This window comes from Carassius carassius, chromosome 11, assembly GCF_963082965.1.
Source record: "Carassius carassius chromosome 11, fCarCar2.1, whole genome shotgun sequence".
NCBI classification, from domain to species: Eukaryota; Metazoa; Chordata; class Actinopteri; order Cypriniformes; family Cyprinidae; genus Carassius; species Carassius carassius.
In genome coordinates this window covers 14,097,611-14,121,434 of record NC_081765.1, presented here as the reverse complement: position 1 = coordinate 14,121,434, position 23,824 = coordinate 14,097,611, and the positions used below count along the sequence as shown (strand labels likewise).

Here is a 23,824-nt window from a genome sequence, read left to right as displayed (position 1 = left end):
AAGTGGACGGTCACTGTTAGTATGCTCCATAGGGGATTATTAAACTTTTAACTTGAAGAAAAAATATATTTAAAAACACTGACCAGACAACCACAACCAGACATGTTGGGTGTGCATTAGGAGATACCAAATATCCACCATAAAGCCAAGATAATTTCTATCTACCTCAAACATCAGTAGACATCATATTTATTTTCAGTCAAATGACCCCAGAAAGTGACTGCTTAAATAAGCAAAATGAAAATAATACAGATCCAGTAGTTTTTGCTTATGCGGAGTAATTATATGTTGACCAACAACTGAAACCAAGTCAAGGCCCATTTCACATGCAGGTGTGTCCAGGAAGAATAAGCAAGTAGTATAAGCATAACCCTTTTCAAATTGGCTCCACTGATTTGCTTTGTGTTAACTTGCAGATTCTGTGTTTTTCATTTAAGCTCAAAGGCAAGCTATCATTAAATAAATTAGAAAGCACAGGCGTTTCTGTTCTGTCACTTACAACCTTCAAATTAAACCAGGTATTTTCATTCACTTATTTATTTAAAGGCTGTTTTATTTCATCTAAGCTGCTTATAATTGGATCTGCAGCATCATGGGAGATTTCAGAAGTAACTCATTCAATTACAGCACGAGTGAAAACAACTGAAGCAGAACTTTTAACAGCACAGCGCAGCTTGACATGAACCTGTGACGCCGGCCTGCTGTGCTCTTCTCTCTCAATCATCAATTCAATGAAACACGAGCACATCTTGGAAAACCATGTAGTATATCAATCACAAATTTTTTAACCTCAAGAAAACCACAATGTATTGACATCTTCTAGCTGTAAGTTTCTTGATTACATAATAAAATACATTATACCAGTAATTTGAAGCTTATGATGCTTTGTGTCAGAGAATAATTACACCAGTAGTTTCCTCTACTCCTCTAGATTAATCGTGTAATAACTGAAACATGAGCAAATTTGGACTAAATTAGTGTTGATTTATTGACATTAATATGACTGGAAAAGCCACACTGTAATGGATGTAATGATGAACACAAGGTAGGGTGACCACCCGTCCCGCGTAGCGCGTGCGCGCACAGCGTTTGAAGCCCAATTCATGCGTCCCGCAAATTGAGACTGTGTCACGCAAAATCAATGCTTGCTCAAAAAAAGTTGATGGCTCTATATCCTCGAGCCCCAGGCAGCCAAACGAACATTACTTGACAGTTCAGCATGCTACTGCGAGAGCGGGAGCGAGCGAGTTTGAATGAGAGATGAAGTTTACATCTTTATTATTTCTGTTTTAACGTTTTTCCTACATTATTTATATTAAAATATGTTATGTAGGCAATAACTCAGTTTACTATTTGACTAATTTACTGAGGTGGCATCGTTGTTAACTTACAAAAATGATAATTTGGTGGATAATTGACATTTTTCCGTTAATAACAGTTAGGCTAGTGTATTCCGATGTAAAATTAACAGTCACCTGTGGACGCTCAACAACCATCTTATCTGAGCTCAAAACGCTGCTTGAGCAAGTGTCAAGATACTAAAAGTAATAAATACATAATTATGAACGTTTATGTGTGTTTATTTTTGTTCTCAGTACGTTAATAGCAATTAATGATTATGAACATAAAAGCATTACAATATATATATATATATATATATATATATATATATATATATATATATATATATATATATATATATATATTATTATTATTATTACTATATACTATCGATGAAACCACAAAGCTGACGCGGGAGGTATGTATAACTGCAATATAAAGTAATTTTGAGTATTATTGCTATTAGTATTATTTTCTAAAATTAGGTAGATGTAATATAAAAGTACACATGACAATGTTTTTGCAACAGCCCCAAGTCTCACGCGCAGTGTAGGTTATACGTCACTGTCCGAATCCGTTCACTTATTTATTTATTCACTCCTTCCTGATATAGTGAACTCAACTGCCATACACTATATAGGGATTAGTGAATGAGTGAATTCCCTTCCCTTGAGTTGTGATGTCAGACTTTTTTTTTTTTTACTTTTCCTGTGGTGTTGAGCAACTACAATTCATTTTAATCCTATAATTTTATATTATAATTTATTTAAAGTGAATAAATTGTAATGAAAAATTAATAAAATAGCTAAAGTAAATCGTAAGTGGAAGTGCATCTGTCAATTCTGTCATGAGCATACATAAGCAATTACACATGTTTAGGGGAATAGGGCATTATTAATATACCATGTAAGGTGGTATGTGCTAGAAATGGGTAAACCACTATCAGTGAGTCTGCCCATGGGGCGTCCCACATTGTCCCTCAGAAACATACCCCTTGTCCCCCCTTGGGCTTATTAGCAGGTGGTCACCCTAACACAAGGTCATGTTAAGGATTATGTTGTTTTTTACTTTTAATTAACGAACAAGCCTGTGTTTTTGTAGTAATTTAAGTATGCATTCATATAAAAGGCTGAATCAAACTTTCAGAAATATGATCTGCACTTCTGTATTAATTATCTTTATTAATTATAACTTTATTCATTAGAATTTTAATTCATTAATATATATATATATATATATATCAAAAAAAATTAAAAAAAAAAAAAAAAAAAATATATATATATATATATATATATATATATATATATATATATATATATATATATATATATATATATATATATATATATATATAAAAAAAATCTAAATATGACAGTATTACTTTTTCTATGCTGTATGTTTCTCTGAAATGGTCGTATATTTGATAGGAACAAGAAAAAGTCACATTTTATTATGAGGGAATAAAAGAGCTGGATTTGCTCTTGTACTCTTGTACTTGCAAATCACTGATAAACTAAAACAAGGTAAATTAAAACAGCATGAGTCAAAGAATGCCTGAATTTTTTGAGGTTATAACAACTGGCAAAAATCCGCTATGCGCTCATGTCTTCCGACAGTAAACATCTCAGTTACATAATGAAATCCAATCTGGTAATTTTCCAATATCATATAATACTGTGGACCGCAGAGCAAACTACTTAACTATGAGAGAATGAATAGAGTTTGGACTTGCAGGCAGCTGGTTATATTCCCTCCTGTATTTAAAACCCCATACAAAATTACACCTTAAATTGTTGGCTCAGCAGTTAAGCCAAGACCAGATCGCCATTATTCACTCAGAAAGCTAAATTCTCTCTATTTCCACCTAATCTGAGTACATAGAGAGGAACCTGTGAACGGCTGGGGACCACAAAGAGCCATTTCATACAGAAATAGTTTGTAACGCATCTCCCCATGCTTGCAGTCAAAATGCATCCCGCCACTCCAAAGAGAAAACAATCAATATAACATAGCGAGCTATTGATTTGTGCATTGTTCCAAAGATGCAATTTTCTCAGAAACGGGGGGGACGAAAGCGTTTGCATGTTGTCCACTAGCTTCTAAGTCTCCCTCATAACCAACAAATCGGGCAGATGCAGAGGGATGGTTCTATTAGCCGTGGAAACATGTTCTAGCAATGGATCCTGCTTTTGCAATATTATGAAGAGACTGCCTTTGATCTCTAGAACTAATGCCAAGGGCTTTACACTTGCGAAAACAGACTTTCCTCTTTTCTGTAGCTACTGATATTTTACTATTCCAGTCTGTTGCTATTTATACAGAGCAACACTGCCAGTATTCCCAGGTGGTTTTATGATAGCCTCTCAATTTTAGCACTATCCCTGTAAGTATAAAATTCGGGATGCATAGTTCAATGTGTAGTTGCTAATGGCCACAGTGTCACACATTTAAAAGTTTTTTTTTTTTCATACACACCCAAGATCTTGGAAATGACACAAGTTCCTGGATTTTTTGGCACAAGGTATTTGGCTGGGAAATGAGAGAGTGCAGGCAGCTCTAGTCATTATTTCATTATTTGTGGGTAGGCTATGTGTTAATTAGATGCAAGGCACAGCAAATGTTATGGAGAATATTAAGAACCATCACTGGGAACAAGCAGCCAGAAGTATTGATCTGCCATGGGAGAATTTCCAGGGCAAAGTGGGAAAAACAGTATCTTAAATAGGCACATAGCAAGGGTATGAGCACCAGTCCCAACTTCAGAAAGCGTACAAGAGGCCACACATCTCTGGAGAAGTAGCTTTATGCCTGCAAGCCTAAAAAAATTGCCAGTCATTTACTCATTTTGCAAATATAACTCGAGACCCTCAGCGGACAGACTGCTATCTGGATTTGACAAGTGCTTCAAAGCCATCCGCTAAACCGAAACAAGTATCTTAAACATACTGTGCTTCAAATCAAATACAAATAGAGCCTGTATTTGTATACGTAGGTGAGGATATGAACGGTGGAGTGGTGAGATTTGGTCACTATAAAGATGGTTGTCATGCCTGATGTGTTTCTGGTCAGCACTGCACCCTAAGGATTCAGTTCACTGCAAGAAAAAATTCACATTGGGCACAAAGGCGTCCTCTTATTCCCATTGGTCTTATCTCTTTAAGTTCTTAAAGTGAATGGTTGTCTGTCATTTCTGCACTGAGGGAGGAGGGGTGAAGATGTGAAGGAGAACACAAACCCCTCCAAACCTGACAGGGATTAGGAACTTCAGAGGAATGGGGCTAATGGAGGAACCAGGATGGAGACAAAGAACGGAGCACTAATTTTGTGTGTGTGCGTCAGTTTTTGACTACTTTGTGGGGACTAAATGTCCTCACAAGGACAGTAAAACCTGAATTTAGCAAGACCAGCACTCTATACGAACAGTTTAATAACTATACTAAATAATGTCCTAGTAAAATTCTGGGAGGTTTAGTTTTAGGACACAGAAAATGTCATTAGATAAACATTAAGAAACAATAGAAGTGGGAAAAAAATCCCCATGAAAGAAAAACAAGATGTGAGTGTACAGGAAACACCTAAGGAATCAAGTCATGTACTGTTGGAATGCTTGAATATACATAATATTACCAGTGGAAAAAACTTTGGGCTGTGTCAATAAAGAATCAAGTCAGAAGCAAATGTTATTGATCATAATATGTTGCACGCTGTGAATGCTGACTTGCCAATTTATTTTGCACATAATTGGTATAGTATTGATGAAGAATAGCAATAAATCTTGCTAAAAACACTAATCATTTAGCTGACAGGCTTGTGCAACAAAAAAAAACTACATTTTCCATGACTTTCAGATGCAGCAGGAAATACTTTTAATACTTTAAATTTGAAGTTGTAAATAAAAATATTATTACAGGACATTTTACAAGAGAATATTATTTCAGATTTTAAAGTTTCATGTTTAATTCAATGTGTTACTTGCTGTTTCTTTGTATTTGTTTGTAATTTAGCCATTTCTAACCAAATTTCCTTCAGTGTACACACAAAGCATCCGGTATACACCTATACATGCACATTACAGTATACACCCATTAGCTGTTGTGGAAAAGGCAAAAAGAAATTGCCCAGAATCACACATAACATCGTGTTTACATGATGGGAAAAAATGGAAACTGGTTGTTGAAAATGGTAATATATGCATCTGCATGTGGGTGTTCTTCTGTTTACACATAATTATGGAGTGCCAAAACTGGCAGTTAATAATAAGGGTAATTAACAGATGCTAAGATATACAGCAGGCAGACAGACATTAAAAAGACTAACTGCTTTAGCTATTGCCTGAATACAAAGATTACAGTTTCATTTCTGAATCCACAAAAACATCACCAAAGCCTGCTTCAAAGATACAAAACATGAAATACTAAGTAAAAAACTGATAAATGGCTCATATTAAAATGATTAAGTAGTTCTAAATAGGAAGAAAAATAGAATGTATGAACAAACTAACTAACTTTCAAAAGTTTGGGGTCAGCAAGATTTCTTTTTGGATAATTGTTTCTTTTATTCAGCAAGAATGCATTAAATTGATCAAAAGTTACATAAATCAAATGTAATATATCTATTCGAAGTAATTCACAAATTAGTATTATTCCAATAGGACCTTCAGATATCAATTTTGGTTCATTTATCTTGTCAGCTGCATGAATCTTGCAACAATATGTCTAAGTGATACAAATTAATTACTGAGTTTTATTCTGAATATCATAGAAGAAAAAATTAGCAAATGTCGTATCACTGGTGCAAAAGACAATTTAGCCTCCAGAAATCTTATGCAGTAACATTTGAACAGACACATACTTGCAATACTGACAAGCATGAAAATGTTTTCATCCTGCTGAAAGCATTTTGACACTAACATCACTTGCTGCACCCAATGAGATCAAGTGCTCAGGGATGAAAAGCAATTAGACAATAAATGAGAATGTGGTAGAATGCAGTCACTCAAAATGATTATTCTCTGAGCATCAGGGAGCTCAGTTGAGTGTCTATGATCCTGAACTAATAGAGGTTATGGACACGCAGGGCTTTACGCAGTGCTGAGTGCATAAAGGTGACTTCTCCCCAGTGATTTGCCTGCTGAATTTAGTGTCAGTGGATGGATTGTAGGGCCTGTTGCTCTGGCCAGGATATCCCTGAACCAATAACACAGCGACTACACAAGGCCCCATGAGATCACGTCACCACCCGCCACAGTATTAGCATGCCGACGTCTAGTGGTGGTGGTGGGGGGAGTGATGTAAATGAAAAGTGTGGAGCAGACTGCAGATCCAGCCATGAAGTCTCTGCTCTCCAGGGTAATTGCTACCAAGACTCCTAGCACAGACATAGACCTGCACAAATACAAACACACACTACAGTTCTGTTCCAAAATCTAGTGTGCCACCTTGTTGACTACTGCATATACAGGCAACTACCTTCTAAGGCAGCATGCTAACCTAAATGGAACCTAATAAGTGGCCAATTTGGAAACACTACATAGGCAGAAACAGAGGTTATGAAAGAGATTAGGAATGTTAATTTACAATATTTATTAAATAAGTTAATTTTTTTATTTTTTTTTACAGAAATAAAAAAAATATTTTAAAATATCAATAATAAATAAATATAATTTTATACATATATGTAATTACATGTCTATATTTATATTATTTATATTATAAATAAATATATTTAATATAAAAATAACATATTTTTCTGAAATATTCTAATTTTTTCCATAAAAAAGTATAATGACTTCTTTCTACATGAACATATATAACAGCCTTTACATTTTATAAAGGGGATTACTGATATTAAAAACCTGATCAGTAAAATATATTTTTCCATACAAGCAAATTTTTAATTAGACATCACTATGTTTTAGTGACTCTTTGTATGAATCAAATATCATCAAATAGTAAAATTAACTAGTACATCATTTTAATATTGGCAATTAATTTGTTAAACAGTCTGTCTGGAACTGAATATCTTGGATTTTTTTTTTTTTTTTTTTTTTTTTGCATTCTCATTTTAGGACTTCTGTGATGCTGGCCTATAGATTGGATAAAAAAAAAAAAAAAAAAAAAAATATTATATATATACATACATTAGATGCTCTGGATGCTGTTCCAAAAGGTAGGCAAGTCTTCTGATACCTTAAAACGCTGCCTCTGTAGGCTGCTTACTAGGTTTTAAAGCTGAACCGTTATGTGCATGCATAAACAAGGCCATACACACAGACAGTGCCTGGAGGCTGTGTGTCACAAATCTATCATTTAAAAGAGGCTGACCTTCATTTTGTGTGTCTGGGACTTCCCTGATCTGTTGGTCAGAGGGCATGATGGTAAATGGGTATCTCTGGTCCCCATGCCTGCAATCTTAATGTTGCTGCAGGCAGCACACATCAGCCTAGATTGACACAAACCTACAATGCAGCCTGAGTGAAATCACCCCACGCCTCAAGCTCCCTCTGCTATTATTACTGTAATTATCCAGAGCTGGCGACAGCGTGCCACCAACTGGTCGACAGCATGCTGGACAAACATGATCTATATATCGGGCAAAAGTGACACCTCCAAAAGGACAGAGTGGAACTGCATTCAAATGCAACCTCATGCATTTACTATAAAGAGAGGGAGATTCTGCTGTCCTGTGTAATTGTGTTTGCTAAACAAATAAAGTAGGGAATTGTTGATGTATGGGCAGAACCAGTTTTCAATGGTAGCATTCAATATAACAATTAGTTCCAGTCCTTGAATTTGATTGGTTGAGCAGCATCCCAAAATTGCTGATGTACGGTTTAACAGCACTGGGACTTTCCACTGTTCCAGACAGACGGTTTAAAAAATGTATGGCCAACATTATAATGCTATACTAGTTAATCTAAAATTCATAAAACAAATTAATCAATGATATTGCTTCAAATGCTACAAGTGAAATTGGGCATAAGATTGTAATGTATTAAAAATTCTACAACATTTTTTATATATTTTCTGAAGATTACATTTAATTTATTAATTTATTAATCTTAAAGTTAAGATTAATGTCAACTGATTTTTAGACAACAGCAAATTAAAATAAATCATATTAAATCCTAAAAGTGAATTTAGGCACAACAATATTAGAATGTACAGCATGAAAATGGAAATTCATTTTGATATTAGCTAAATATGTAAAATATCCATTATTGAGTGATTGAGTGATTGAGTGATAAATAAACAAAGTAAAAAAAAAAGAAAGAAAGGAAAAAAGGGGAAAAAAGAGTTCAAATGCAGACAGTGAAAGTCACATTAAAATGTACGTTACATTAACAATGGACAATCATTTTTAGATTTTCTAAAGATTAAACTTTAAACGTTTATTGAAATTTAGATCATGTACTTTTAAAAGAAGAAAAAAAAGAAAAAAACACCCTAGGTATTATGCCATTGATTTCTGCCCAAGCATATACCATTCAGATTTTCTTCATAAAACTCTTCAAGCCTCAGAGAAATTATCCCATCTCAGATTTATGAGACAGCTGTGGGCAATATATCTTCACATCAGTAGGTTTCATTTAAAATGATAAAGCAATCTGTACCTTGTACGCACTACAGAGGCAGCAGCACGTGGAGAGGAGGCTATTAAAATGCACAGGAATCAGGCTGGTCAGTTCAGCTGTCGTTGACAAATAGCTTTTCACATGCCTATTTCTTGCTTTTGTGTCAGCTAAAGCATCCATGCACAGATCCATTACGGAGAGACCTGAATATTTATGTATGAAAGCTTTGTCTTCCTTTCATCCTCATAGGGTAACAAGCAAAGCTCTGATGATTCACAGATACAGACACACACACAAGATAAAAAAGACCTTATGAGCTGCCTTTTTAGTTTGGTTTGAAAAAAATATCAAGCCTTTCAGTTCAAAGAGACATTCAAATGTCCTCTACTGGTCAACATCATCCTTCAGAAACACAATTAATCACCATATTCATTTTGGTTGCTGTATTTCAGTTTCGAATGTTACTTCAGAACCATTAACATGCTCCCCGAAGACCTACAGTGCACTCAAACTGCATCAAGAAACAGCAGGAGGATGAAAAAAGTGTAATTTCCTGGTTTCTGATGAGGGCGCACTTATGTGTACTTATATTTTAGCATGTTCAGATTTTAAAGGGTCATCTGAAGTTAGGCAGATATGCAAGGAGTAGAAATACTCAAACTAAGTGAGCCACGAAAATCACCGTAATTGTAATAATATTGCATGCTTTTTCAAGGACAGTTCCAGGATGAGGAACTTCAGAAAGACATTGATGGATTTGACAGTAGTTCTGCTAAAGGACATATTTACAGATAATTGCTGTAGTTCTTTCTATGTTTCTCTCTTGTATGGTCCTCAGCTGAATGCTGTGATTTTCAGAAGCAGAATTGTGATGTTTAAGAGAAGCAACTAAGAAAGGAGAGCTTGATCAGATGACTGATAGAGTGAATGGTTCAATCGATAAACACTGGAGAAGGGGTGCAACACTGTTTGCACAGAAGCAAGATGGAGAAAGCTGTTGAAACCTCATACAGGCTGAAATCATGTTCCTGGCCACCAGGGACATCATTTTTATCTGCATGGGCTTTCCTGGCATTCCTCTTACATTACCGACTCACAGAAGAACCTGTCTGCCAAGACCTTAAACGCTCCAATACATCTCAGCATCAACAGATGAATGAGTGTTTGGGTGTCATGAACAAGCAATGGCAGAAAAATACCAACAACTGGTTTCCACTTGAGGTGTATTTCAATGAAATTACAGCATTGTTTTGTATTAACAGAGAACGCTTGACTGAACACTGTCTTGTTTCATTGTTTCATGCTTTGTTTTAACTTCAATCAAACTGTTTGTGCTGCCTCAAAAGGTGGAAATAAACTTGATATGGGTCAATAAGCGTGAAAAAACTCATATTTGCTCCAAAAGTTAAAGTTGCACATTTAACTGAAGAAGTTAAGATATTTATTAAACAGTCAAAGACAGAAGAAACACATTTTCTGATGCTTCTCATAAAATTCCTTAAGTCAAAATCATACAATATATATTGTACAGTATATATATATATATATAAATACACTGTAACTTAAAATGTCATTTTTGAATTGCAAAGCTGAATTTTCAGCATCATTACTCCATTCTAATATGCTGATTTGCTGCTTAAAACACATTTCTCACTAACACCTGTATTGAAAACCACTGTGCTCCTTATTTTTTTGTAAACTATAACATCTTTTCAGGATTCTTTTAAAAAATATAAAGTTCAAAAGATTTTGAAATATAATTTTTTTTGTAATTTATAAATGTCTTTTTTGTCAGTTTAGATCAATGCATCTTTGCTGAATGAAATCAATTAAAGCATTAAAAACTACTCTCATTAAAAAAAAAGGAACATTATTTACCAATCTTTAATTTAATTCTAACCAGGCTTGTATTGAAATCTCTGGCTTGTAATAGCAGACTTTATTAACTTGACAAATTTGAATGCAGTTTGTGTCGAAATCTGAAACTATAGAAGAAAAAATCTTGGGAATATAAGGAGACATCATTGAAATGAAAGATGATTAATTTTCTTTTATACAGACTGTTCTCCATAAACTCTTTACACTGTAAGCAAGATACATGACACAATGCCACTAGACCATTCTCAATATAATCAACCAAGCGTTCTTCACTGCAAATCACACTCTAGCGTAGTAGACAACTTTGTTGACTATAAGGGAAGCGCTCTAGTTTTATACTGATGCTGGCTCTTGGAGTTGACGGGGTGTTAGAGTGATTCACAGCCAGCCTCTGTGCCTCGGCACAGTCGGCCCCTGAGCTCTCCATCTTATTTATATGAATGACTCAAGCCTGCGTATATGCATCAGTCCACACCTGCCATTACTCTGCCTGATCGTCACACTTGAGACGCCTCCAGAAATGACTGCAAAAACAGGGCAAGCGGCAATGAGCACAAGCATAAGATACACAGTTTCTGATTTTCAGCTTTAATTCACAGCTCTGACCTGCAACAGAAAACAAAAGGCACAAGAGGATGTATATACACTAACTCTAAGAGACAGGAGAGCGCAGCTGTGCTTGGTTAATCACAGGTAGAGATGACTCTCAAGAGGGGAGGTATGTCTATGTCCTGGTTGGGTGAAAGTCATTGAGATAGAGACGATGATCAAATGTCTGATGGTTGATGCTGATGAAATGCTGCCGCAGAACAATGCTCTTTCTCCACATGGCATCAAGAGTATAAATGAAATATAAGACACAGGTACATTACTTATGGAGTATGTCGACCAAACTATTTTCAGCGGCGAGTTGAATTTAATTACTCGCCAGAGAAGGAGATGGTGTGAAAAAGATGACTAAATTATCGACTTTAGCATGTTTTTGTTGTCAGAGCTGCAAATTTGCATCAGACTTGCAGTTATTCCACCACAAAACTCATTTGCATATGAAAAATAAAAAGAAATAACAAATCCAGAAGTTTGCAGCATCTTCCATATTTTCTAAAGGGAATGAAACTCTCTCAAAATGGACCAAAATCTGGGCCGCACACAGCTGTCTCCATGTGTCGCTTTGACTAAATAACACAAAGCTTTTTTCCCTTCTGATATTTTGATAAAACTTTCAAGTATTGCACTCTTGAGAAAATGGGGCAAAAGCAATGCAGGTAATAGATTGTGAGGCTTTCATCTGAATTCCTACATGAAGTATGGAAAATACTTTCTCAAAGTAGGGCAGGTGAGCGTCAGTGAGTCATGGAAGTTCAAAGACATGCTTCAACATCCAACTCCTGGGACAAAAATATCAATAACAACAGCCAACAAAATATCTGCTGATCTGTGAAATTTTGTAGATATCCCACATATTCAGCATGAATTCTTCTGGCACTGATAGTAACAACTATTGTCAACCACAGTCAGCTTTAAAAACCCTGCAGCAGACATACACATTCCCACATTGTTGTCTGCTTAACACATTATGGAGCATACCCCCTTCGAACAAAAAGATTTGGTGTTGGCACCCTAGATTGAGCGAGAGCTGGTGGGCGCTAAACATCATTTATTATAGTCAGGAGAAAAATAAAACATGCTGAATGCAGTGAAAGAAACTCCAAAGCCATTGTTTTAACTTAAGGTTTGCAGCATCTGAATGGCAATTTACCTGCCTGTGGCAGGTAAATTGTGACTCCAATCATTTAAAGCTCTCCCTTATTAAGAATTCCTGCACTCAGGAACAGCGGATCTCATAGCTGCCGCTGTGACTCTCTCCTCTCGTCTCATATCAAAGTTTTCGTAAAATCAGTTCTGAGCCACGGCACTTACATAAGAACCTCCCCAGTTTCTCTGATTGCACCTATATCAGGAGAAACTCACATATAACTCCCACAAAATGGCAAATCAGACATACTTTAATGACCATCCTTTGCTAATGTGCATGCAGAGACGTAACATGCAAGTCTTACCTACGCTGAGGCTTCCAGCTGACAGCCTGCAAACGCAAGCAGGAGCGTGAGAACGTGTGCGTTCTGGAGAGAGAAAGGAGGTAGCAACTGGCAGTGTGACAGTGCACTGCTCATTGCGCTCTTTTCACTGAGGGTGCTTGAGCTTGCGGAGGTGGTCCCTCTCACTCCTGTGACATCTGCTTCTCTCTTTAAACTCATTGGCTAAGAGAGATGATTCCTATTTAGCCAGCCCTGCTCCCCTCAAGTAACCCCCTCCCCTTCTAGTCAATCGCTCTCTCTCTTTCTCTGCACGCACGCATGCATCTTTTCTTTTTCCTTCATGTTCTTTTCCTCATTTTCATCTCAATCCTGGTTCCTCGCTGCTGTCAGAAGCCGTGGCACACGCTCTGTAGCCATTCATTGAAGTGCAACACTATTGTTTAGGTCCCTTTTCACTGCCTGTAAGCATCCATAAGTGTCTTTTCACTGTCACAATCTCTTTTTATGCTTCTAGACAGCTCCTCCACAATGCCTTGAGATGCTTTCCACCCTGACTTCAGAACGGAGGTTTGTTTTCTTCATTTTTGATTGTTAAGGAATCAGCTCTGCCTTTTCAAAAAATGGAAATGACAAAACGAATCTGGATTTAATGGTTTCAAAATTTCCAATTTTAGTGCACTGGAAACATCTTTGTCTTTTTTAAGCACTGCTAAGTATTTGTGTTACACACATTGCACAACTTACTGGAATGTTTATAAAGTTCCAAGTGCACAAAGGGTTACATTTGCATGTGAGGTAGGCTATATTATTTTTCATGGAACTGACACTACAAAAGATTTTTCGATGAGCAGCACTGCAGACCATTAGCTCAACAGGACGTGCATTTAATTCATTGTACATTAGATGTGCAATAAGCTCTATAAACTTTATAAGCCACTGAGAAGCATTTTCAGTTTCGGTGCTGCAGATTGGTTCGATTCGTGATTAATTCTGACTTAATGCATTAAAAACTAATTGAGTTCCTACCAGAGTTTTGAAAAATGTGTTAATTTCTGCAGCTATACTTGCAATAAATATCAATATTCGTGATACTGTTGTTTTATCTAGAGGATCGATCTTCACATTAAAAAAAAAAAAAAGATACTAAAGATAAAATAATTTATAATAATAAATTTAAATAAAAACAATTAGCAGTTTATGCCTGGCTTTTAATTATACTGTAAAGCTGACTGTATATGTTATAATGAATTAATTAATAATAGAAATTGAAAAAAAAAATACATACATAGTAAAAAGATGGCATTTTACAGACATTTAAAATAGCCTATGAAGTTCTTTATGTTGCTTCCACATTCATCTGGTGATTCAACGTGGAAAGCAGTGGCATGAACAGACCTCCCGAGGGGCAGGGGCGAAATGGTGTTATGAGGGCACAATCGTCGACTGGGGGCAGGGGTTTGCAGTCTGTATGGGTTTGTTCCCCCTCGGATAGGTGTGGGCAATATGAAATATCATGATTTTATCACGATTTTTTGTCATGTTGGTTTTTCTATTTGGCTAGCTGTGCATCATAGCCAAACTAATTTCCCTATTAGGCTATAAAGACAAAGCCTTTTAAGGTAACAAAATTTGAAAAAGTATGGCGGATATTTAAGCCAAAGTCCATGGGTGAAGATAAAAAATCTTTGTCATTATTTTATATTTGTTATTAAAAAATGAGAACAAAGATACACATTATAAATACAGATATTATACAAATAAAATAATGTGTTTTATATTCAGGTACAATAGGTGTATTTAGCAAAAATGTTATTGAAAAAAAAATGTAATGAACAAATATAAAAACGAAACACTATATACATTGATTCCTATTAAAGCAACTGTATTAAAGTTTTTCAGTCAAGAGTATTGAGTGATTTTTCCCTCTTTGTGTTTTGTGTTTTATTAACATTAAATTAATAATTTACCCAAAATTTTAATTGTGTTTAATTTTTTTATAACTTAATGTACTCACTCAAAAGTAGTTTTAAACCTGAATGAGTTTCCTTATTCTGCTAAACATAAACTCTATTTTTAAAGAAGGTGGAAAACCAAACAGTTGCTGGTCCACAGTGACATCCATCATATTTTTTTTTCTTTCCTACTATAAAAATCAATGTGGACCAGCAACTGGTTGGTTACACAGATTCTTCAAAATACATTATTTTGTGTTCAGCACAAGAAATAAGTTAATATAGGTTTGGGACAACATGTGAGTGAATAAACAATTACAGAAATACAATTTTAGGGAGAACTATCCCTTTAATTACAGTCGGCAGCATGTATCCTACTGTCCCTTTAAGACCTGCAAGCATCTAATATAAAGACATACATCCATTTCTTTCAGCTGATTACTTTTAGACATATCCATTTTAGACATATCCAACTAAGTCTATACATAAACCTTGTGTGTTTTGACAGTATTAACACAGTAATCAGGTACAGTTTGACGGGCTTTTTTTGTTTTCATGCCGCGCTTTGATTGTGCTCAGAAAAACTGCATGTCAGAAAAGCACACGAATGAAATGTTTAATTAACCAGAAATGCTTTAAAGCAGATTTGAATAAGTGCAGTGTTCAGTGAGAGTAACTCTACCACTGAGTGAACACTGATGTTAACGTATGTCGCAGTATATTAATTCTGCAGCGCCAGAACTGCTGCTGATAGAATGTGCGCTGTAGAATAATACAACAATATTTCTTCAAAAGCAGATCATGGAGACATTTTATCATCCACAATCAAAAATCTTCATATCCTACCCTCGGCAGAAATCGCGGAATATTTGAATATATCATTCCAAAAAAACTGTTTCAAAAGCCTCAAACTGAAATCAGATATTCAAAGATTTCATCGCAATAGTGCAACTCACCATCCATTTATCTTAGGATCGTTTCCGTTCACCAAACAAGTCTGAAATGGCATGAGAACAAGTAAATGATGATAGAATTTTTTTGGGGTCATTGAGCCATCTTATTGGAGAGAATTAAAGAGATACCGGATACCTAAAAAACTAAAGGCTTCTAAATTTAGCAGAGCACCAGCAGAGAGAAATGCACAATGTCTTTGAAGAGTCCAAAACTGCTCCCTAACACACAAACACTGCATACATTAATGACCTCTACAGGAAATCACCATATTTTGGACAATTTAAAGTGAGCCATTGAAAGAGGAAAAGGGTTCAGAAGACAAAGCATTTGACGTCTCTTTGTGGTCAAATCTTTTCAGTTTAACCATGATGCATCTAGTCCGGAAGAAAAGTAATGTACATTAAAGCAGCAGTAGTTGCCAGTTCAGAGTTTTGCCGTTCAAACAACAACTGCTATGAGTCATAAGAGGCCCTTTGATCTGCCCATTGTTTCTTGTTTCTTTCTTGTTTCTTGGGTCTGTGATTACCGCCTTGAACTCCTGTCACTGTTTTTTGATACCCATCTGCTCTTTCAGCCTTTTTTGCCAAAGAAAAATATGCTGTGCTATAATTGGGAACCTTCTCACATGCTTTCAACATTGCCATTTGCAAGTAGGACATGTCCCGGCGCCTGTTTGACAAAAGCCAAGAGATAAAACGCAGAGGCAAACAGACATGCTGGGTATTGCTCAGCCTTGATTTAGACTCCGACTCAGCAAATGAACAAGACCACATAACACATGCTCCATTACCAGAGTGTGTTGTGTTATGTGCAATAAGAAACTACGTTTTAGCACAGAAACTACAGTGACCTCTTAACCTCTTAACCTCACATACTGTAATGAAGAGTGTAAAAAATTGATAACCCCTCAAGAGACATTTTATTATTATCATCAATGTTGAAAGCAGTTGTGCTATTTATGTGGAAACCATTATACATTTTTACAGGATTATTTGATGAATAGAAAGTTCAAAAGAACAGCATTTATTTGAAAGAGAAATCTCTTGTAACATTATAAATGTCTTTACTGTCACTCAGAACCTCTTTAAGTTCTTCAAATAATTTATAATCTCTCTCTCTAAATGATAAATGTTATTGTGCAACAATAAAATATAAATGTGCATACTTATGATAATAAACATGAAATCACATTTATAAATAAGTATGTGCAATCACTTTCAAAAGGGAGAACAAAATTCCAGTCTTTCTGGCATGACAGAAAAAAAAACTAACAAAAGTAATACTATAGTAAACAAAATGGGACTGGATTAAATATGGGGTAATGGGTAAACAACACTCAGCTGTTTAAACATTTACCAAACTGTCAAACTTCATGTGTTATGTAAAAATAAAAATAAATAAATAAAAATAAAAAAATTCTAGATTTAGCAGACAAATATATATTTATATAAATAAAATTTATATTAATACATTTTTAGGCCTACTTAAGTGAATCAGTCAAGAGCAGTGAGTGATTTTCTCTTTGTCTTTTTCTTGTACAGCACAAATTATCTCATCTACCCTCCCCTACAACTCAGGTTAGATCTGACTGGATCTCATCCCAAATCGCTTTTATTAGTTGAAGAAAATGTCAATAGTTCTCATTCAGGTATTCGAGCTGCTTCGGAGAATGCTTTGGGACAGTTTTGTGTCTACACATGAATCACATATGTAATCAGTCCAATGGAAGGGGATGATGTCATAGGCGGGTGACCTAGCGACCAGGAAACTACAAAAGCATGTGAGGTGGAACCAGCATCAGCTTTCTGTCATTCAGCGAAGCTCTGTGTGTGTCAGTCCCATATGTTCTGTAAATCTAATTTACTCTTGTTTGTCAAAGTAGCACAAATCAGCATATAAGCTTCCCTTGCATAGGCTTCACTGCCAGAAGGCTCTCTTCAAGGAGGGAGCCTTCACCAGCGTTCCTCGCGGTACTGGCCCCTGGCAGCTGCACTCATTGAGTTCACAGATTGATCTAGTGTAGGGAATGGAGCCTGGCAAGTCCCTATCTTCTTCATCACCCACCAGATTCTGCCTCCTCTCGAAAACCGTTCTGCAGTTTCTTCCACCTGGGGAGTGGGCTCGGCGCTCCGCCTATCTTCCTCCAAGGATGTTGATGTGGAGAGCATTGAGGATTCGACCCCTCAGTCACTCCAGTATGAAGAGTTGTTGGAGGTGGTTACTCATGCAGTAGCTAAATTAAACATTGATTGGACCGCCAAGAAACAGGCTGAACCGCAAAAGATTAAATTAGATGAGCAGTTTCTGTGAACTAAGCCACCATCTCAATGCCTGAGCCAGCCTTATTTCCCCGACCTTCACACCGAGGTTTCAAGGTCGCGGTTGAAACTATTCTTGGCCCATTTATTCATCCTATTCATCTTATTACAGAAATGTGGCGGGGTTGGATAAACACAGCTATAGATCGATGCCCTGGATAAAACAGATGCGCTCATACTATCCGTCTTCTAACATAGCATCATCTCTAAAGTCTCCAGTCCTGCCTTCCAAGCCACTGCGAACCACTTCAGTGCTGGCAGGCAAGGGATACACAGCAGCAGGTCAGGCTGGTGCATGTATGCACAAAATGGCTGTGTTGCAGGCATACCGAGCCAACTTGTTTAAAGAGCTAGGTGAGGAAGCCCTTGACAAAGCGGGCCTGACAGTCATGGCCCAGGACCGCTGAGGGCGGCCCCTACTTGGGAAGAGCCGGGTGCACAGCAATACAAATTGTCCGTCTGTCCTCAAACCCCTCAGGAGATCAGTTTGCTAACCCTGCCATAGTTCCAGGGTGCAGCAATCTCCAGAGAGCACACATCTCAGTGTCTTCCACCCGGAAACGTAGTGGAGCTGAGATGCTCGCCACCCCTTCTCCATCCTTCCCACTCACAGGAAGTTCCTGAGGTTTGCTTTCAAGGCCGAAGCTTACCAATATCGAGTTCTTCCTTTTGTACTAGCACTCTCATTCCACACTTTTACGAAGTGTGTGAATGCTGCTCTAGCTCCACTGCAACTCCAGGGCATCAGCATACTAAATTATAATGACGATTGGTTGATTTTGTCAGAGCAGACGGTGGTTCAACATCGAGATGTCATTCTTGCCCATGTGAAAAATTTGGTGTTAAGACTAAAAACGCCAAGAAAAGTGTGCTTTCTCCATTACAGAGGAACACTTATCTGGGTGTGGTGTGGGATCCTACCAAGATGCAGGCACGATTATCCCCTGCTCGGATCAAGTCGATCCTCACTGCAGTCACGAGAGTCAGAGAAGGCCAGTCACTTACTGTCAACCAGTTTCAGACACTATTGGATTTAATTGCAGCTGCTTCCAACATGATACCTTTTTAAATGCTGTACATGAGACCCCTACAGTGGTGGCTCAAGAATGTTATACCGCAGCTTATCGTGCTACAGGCCTTCTGTCATCCTCCCTTCAGGGAGTCTGACAAGCAGAAGCTTAACTGCATGTACATCTAAAGAACTGCCCTGTGGAGAAGGGTGGACCAACTGCTTGTGTGTTATGGTCCCCCTCATAGGGGTCTTCCTGCTATGAAGCAGACCCTCGGTCAGTAGATAGTTGATGCCATTACTATTGCCTACGAATTCTTTGATCTCCCTTCGTCTCATTGGGGTAAAAGCTCTCTCAACCCAAGGTATGGCAGCCTCCAGGCAGGTGTGTCCATGCTAGACATCTGCAATGCAGCGGGATGGTCCACTCCCCTCATTTTTGTCAGGTTCTATGGCCTAGATATGCGATCCACTCCTGGGTCTTCTGTTCTCTCGTCCTAGCTGTGCTCTTCCAAACTAGATAGGGATTTGCAAGTCTGGTGGTGTGGGCATTCTCATTCCCAAAGCGTTCTGAGATGCAGCTTAAGCTCCTAAAGGGGAACGCCTCGAGGTTATGTATGTAACCATGTTTCCCCATAGGGAACGAGATGCTGCATCTCGGGGCCATACTTCCGGCATCCCTGTAAGCACTTGCTTCATTTCTAGAAGCTGATGCCATTTCCACCTCATGTGCTTTTATGGCTTCCTGGTCGCTGCATCACCCAGCTATTACGCCTCGCCCTTCCATTGGACTGATTACACATGTGATTCAGAGCGTGGTCACGCTGGAAACATTCCCAAAGTGTTCTCCCATGCAGCATCTCATTCCTTTCGTGAACCATGGTTGCATAAGTAACCTGGAGATGATCATCATGTTTTTTGTCATTCCGAGTTGTTTTTCCGAGTTTTTTTGTCATTCCGAGTTGATTGAATTTGTTATAATTTTCATTGGTGAAAAAATTTGAAAATTATTCATTAACAAATTAACACTGCATTGTGAAGAAGGAAGCAATATATAAACACCTCATATAAAGAGTTTATGAATGTCACTCACTTTAAAGATCAGGAAGACTCTGGTGGATCACTATTTTAATAAGCATTGGGGCAGGAGCAGAGGTGCAGATTTCACACGATTTTGCTTAAATACAGCAAGATTAACACAAAAACTTGATTAAACTTTGACCAATCAATAAGCAGAATTAATCACACTCAATTAATCCAGTTAATGTGTGACATCAACCACAGTAATATTCACCTCTGCACTCACTTTATAGTCAGCCTCGCATTTTCTGAGAGTAAAAGCATTTGTAATAACAGCACAATGGCCAGGTAAACCATTTTTCTGTAATACTGACTAAAGAGACCTCTTCCCTGCAAACACTTAGTAGCGTCTGTTTCTTCACGTCTGTTTTAAGCAGATGCAGCAATCCATAGACCTCTGGCTGTGCCTCATATTGCTCCTTCCTCCATTTGTGAGTCATAACAACTCCCTGCTTCTGCGTTTTACACACCTACATGAGGATGCAAGCTAGTAAGACTTAAGCTAGTAAGACTTAGTAAGACTTAAGCTAGTAAGGCTGGAAAAAGTTGTGAAGTGTAAAAAATATTTAAAAGTATTCTACATTGATGCCAAACCTGAAATGTGCTCCTTTTAAAGACATTAAATTATTTATAATTATCATTAATATAATTAAACTGGCCACCATCACAATGAAAAAGTACACTGTGGGTAAGACATAGACTTTGCAAGTCCCTTTGATAAAACATCTGAGCTCATGCGGCTGTTTTGTCTATAAGAGAAACACTCTCTGAGAAAGAATTATGAGTTAATTTATTCATAAATCAGATCCAGATGGGACATTTAACAGAAGTTAAGTCATTTGTAGTCTCTGTAGGGTGGAATTTAAAAAGCACTGAAGCTCAACAAGTTTCAAAATATTACCCAAGATTGATTACACCATCATTTGTATAAATGTAATGTTAATTTACATGACTTGCAGGCTACCAAAGCAAATCAAAATATTTCTAGTACCCCTGTGACCAGCTTAAAAACATGTGGTTGGGAATCACTGCTTTTCTCTGATCACTACAGTGGCTTTGGATATAAAGTCAGTGCTAAGCGTACAAAAAAGTTAGAAAAACAAAGTTAGAAAAGTCCTAAATTACAATGATAATGCTGTTCATAATACTAATAATGCAAGACAAACTTTACGGATTATAATTTTCTTCTAGAAAAAGGGACTGCCATTTAACATGTTGTCTGTTATATAGCCTTAAAGCAATAATTTAATGTAAATCATTTAAGATTCTTTTAATATATATATTTGAAAGAAATCTGTTATGCTTACCAAAACTGCATTCATATTACCTAAATACATTAAAATATATCAATATTGTGAAATAACTGTTTTCTATCTGAAAATATTTTTTTTAATGTAATTTATTCATGTGATAGCAAAGTTGAAATTTCAGCCTTTTTTAACTCCAGCCTTCAGTGTAATATGATCCTCCGGAAATAATTTTAATATGCTGATTTGGTGCTCAAGAAATATTGTTATGTTATACATTGTTTTAGGATTCTTTGATAAATGTAAAACCTAATATTTAGAGAAAAAAGGCATTTATTTGAAAGAGTAAAAACTTAATGTTACAAAAAAATTGTCACAATGAATTTAATGTATCTGCCACTCTATACGGGGAGCAAGGAGACGCTGGAGATTTCTTGAACATGGAATTTTATTTCAATTACAACAGAGAAACACAGGATCTCATGAAGACATTACAGCCAACAAAAGAACTCTTAACTGGAACACTATTTATAAACAGGATAAAGACAATGGGAAGACGAGACACACCTGAAATCAAATTAATGGAACACCTGGAAAGAACACAATGGGGACAGAAACACACACAAAACATGGAACAGAGTCTGACAGTTGCTTAATAAAAGTAATAATTGTTCTCTTACGAGAGTTCTCTCCTACTGCGTCTTAGCTAAGACGCTACGGGAAAAGTCTCTTTTCACGATACACTGAAGCAAAAAATTATCCTTAATTGTGAATTATTGTACAGTGCATTTGCAGCAGCACACAGCCATAGGCGAGACGGCTCACTCGCTCATTGGCTGCCCTCACTGCGAGCTGTTGCCAATGGTGACTCTGAGGACTCGCTTGGCATTTTTCTCCGAGCCTGCATTCCCCGCTGCGCTGCAGCGCCCTAAAAAGCGCCGCTCCCAGCGGATTCCGGAACCGTCTCCAGCTCAAACTAGCTTGCCGGTTCGCCCTGCTTCACCGGCCTCCCCTGCATCGCTTCCCGATGGTCAGCGCCCGCTGTCTGCCGCGTCTGGGGAAGAGGACACGTGCTCTCTGCTAGCTTCGGGCAGTGAAGGCTGGGGGAGCTCCGGGGATCTCGCACTTTCTGCTCAGAAGCCCAGCAGACGAGCTGACATCGAGAAGGAGCTGATGCGAGTGCTCACGCTCTAATGGTCTCCACCAGCGCCCCCCTCTCGTTCCCAGCTGGATGGTAGCTTTCTTCCAGATGAGCGTACGTCCCCGAACTCAAAGCCCGCCCCATTTCTTCCTGAGCTTCACGAAGAGGTGGCAAAGGCTTGGAACGCTCCATACTCAGCGCGAACTCATTCGTCTGTTTCACCAGTATTCTCCACACTGGATGATGCTAAAAACAGAGGCTACCAGTCACTTCCGCCGGTGGAACAGGCGATAGCGACGCACCTTTGCCCGCCCTCTGCTGGACGGCGGACGAAAGAGGTGTTGCCATCTAAAGCCTGCCGCATGACGTCATCTCTGCTCGCGCGGATCTTTTCTGCTGCTGGGCAGGCTGCGTCTGCACTACACACCATGGCCACGCTGCAGATATTCCAGGGTTATCTCCTCCGTAAGCTGGACAAGATGGGACCTGAGGCTATCTATCTCGCGGATTTGAGGAGTGCTTCGGATCTCTCTCTTCACGCTACTAAGTCCGCTGCACAGGTCATGGGACGAGTTATGGCTTCCGCTACTGTGGCTGAGAGGCATCTATGGCTGACGCTATCAGACATGGCAGAGTCTGAACGCACCGCGTTCCTCGACGCCCCGCTGACTCCCGCTGGCCTCTTCGGATCTTCTTTCAACGAGTTCGTTGAGAGATTCGTCGAGGACCAGAAAGCGTCACAAGCGTTCAAGCATTTCCTCCTGAAGCGCTCTGGTTCTGCAGCGAGTCGTGCTAGACCGGCCCCACAAAGCTCTCAGCCACACCCCCCGCCTCCTGCTGCTTCATCGCAACAGCGTCAGCAACGCAGCTCGAGACCCCGCTCTCGCTCTACCGGCCGTCGCCCCGCGCCGCGGGGACCACGGCAGAGGATTGCGGTGAGGCCGGAAGCCCCGAAGCATCCATAACGCCCATGTTACAGCACATCGTAGCGCTGCCGTTGCCAAGCCAACAGACCGCGCTTCGCATCCAACCCTTAGCCATTCATGCAGACGCATGGTCAGTGCTTCCAGGGGTTTCGGATTGGGTGCTAGACATTATAAAGAGAGGCTACTTGCTACAGTTTTTTCGACGCCCTCCGCGCTTTTTAGCGCGCATCGAAACTACGGTCAAAACAGAAGTAGCACACCTATTTCGAGCCGAAATATCAAAACTGTTGAGCAAAGGGGCTGTGGAGCCTGTATCTCAAGCTCAAAGCGAAGTGGGGCTGTACAGCAGATACTTTCTAGTGCCCA

General features: G+C 38.2%; 1 protein-coding gene across 1 annotated transcript in view; it reads right to left on the bottom strand.

Annotated features, from left to right (window-relative positions):
- The window catches only part of LOC132152809 (thrombospondin type-1 domain-containing protein 7B-like), a 272,917-nt gene extending 259,932 nt beyond the window's left edge, over window positions 1-12,985 (bottom strand). The window contains exon 1 of the mRNA XM_059561707.1: window positions 12,853-12,985. The gene's annotated coding sequence lies outside the window, so the exon portion shown is untranslated. The remainder of the gene's footprint in view (window positions 1-12,852) is intronic.
- Window positions 12,986-23,824: the final 10,839 nt, after the last annotated feature.